General features: G+C 37.4%; 1 long non-coding RNA gene across 1 annotated transcript; it reads right to left on the bottom strand.

The window, feature by feature from the left end:
* Positions 1-431: 431 nt before the first annotated feature.
* Positions 432-1,041, bottom strand: LOC113342970. Its single transcript, XR_003356943.1, has 3 exons — positions 950-1,041; positions 827-864; positions 432-738 (listed from the first exon to the last, which is right to left on the bottom strand). It is a non-coding gene; the product is annotated as an uncharacterized LOC113342970 (long non-coding RNA).
* Position 1,042: the final 1 nt, after the last annotated feature.

The following is a 1,042-nucleotide window of genomic DNA, read 5'->3' as shown; positions in this document are numbered from 1 at the left end:
CTCGGATAGATTGTTCTTCCATCTATCACAATCCTTACATTGATATTGAGTGTTTAAATCTGTGTTTTGCCAGGTTAGAGAAAGGTGTAGACAAGAATGGTCCATTTTCCAAGACAGATTTGCAGCTGCAGACAAGGCTTATCACAAGAAAATGGGGATTGATCCGCCCAATTCCACATTCATTTAAGGAGCGCATGACAGTGAAGATGATGGCAAAAACACATTGCCAGCATAGAGTCTGCCTCTGTACAATTGTTGCCTCAGTTGTCAACTAATTTCCTATAGGCTGTTCAAGAAACCGAGAAGATGATGATGGCAAAAACACATTGCCAGCATAGAGTCTGCCTCTGTACAATTGTTGCCTCAGTTGTCAACTAATTTCCTAAAGGCGGCTGTTCAAGAAACCGAGAGAACTAGTATATTCCCCCATATTTATAGATCGAGTTCCTAATCAGTATTTTATTGATTTTTGAGTTGATATTTTCGATTTTCTTTCTGCAAAAGCATATACAAACGGTTCTTAATGGCATACATAGACCTCCAATATAATCCTCAGGTTGGTGGAACAAGATAAATCTTTGCACCTGAAATCTAAGTGAATACGGCTACCATCATTAAAATAAAATAAATGCAAAAACTGATATAAAAATAAATAATTGTTGTATTCTTAGAAATAGGATTTGGTTATTTCTTGTTCAAGTTCTGGAAAATCCCAAGCGTCATCTGCTGAATATTCTCCTGCAAGGAAAAACAACTACAACTTAAAAGAACTATTCATCCAACTGCTGTGAGCATATGCAATTAATAAGAAGGAAAAAGGCATTACCAATTGAGTCTCTTCGGAGAGCAGTTAAATGAGCGCAACTGGACAGACAATTAAGGATTCAACGTTAAGCATCACAGAGAAATTAACATAGTTGATAAATATCAGCTGTCAGAAATGTTGTACCTCCCAAGAGCCTTTCCAAGATCTGCACAGAGAGACCGGATATATGTCCCTTTCGAGCAGGTAACCCGAAATACCAAATTTTGTCTGCAAAAT

This window comes from Papaver somniferum, unplaced genomic scaffold (genome assembly GCF_003573695.1).
Source record: "Papaver somniferum cultivar HN1 unplaced genomic scaffold, ASM357369v1 unplaced-scaffold_5005, whole genome shotgun sequence".
Classification (NCBI taxonomy): Eukaryota; Viridiplantae; Streptophyta; class Magnoliopsida; order Ranunculales; family Papaveraceae; genus Papaver; species Papaver somniferum.
Note: the sequence above shows the minus strand (reverse complement) of the source record. Positions and strands in the feature narration are given on the sequence as shown.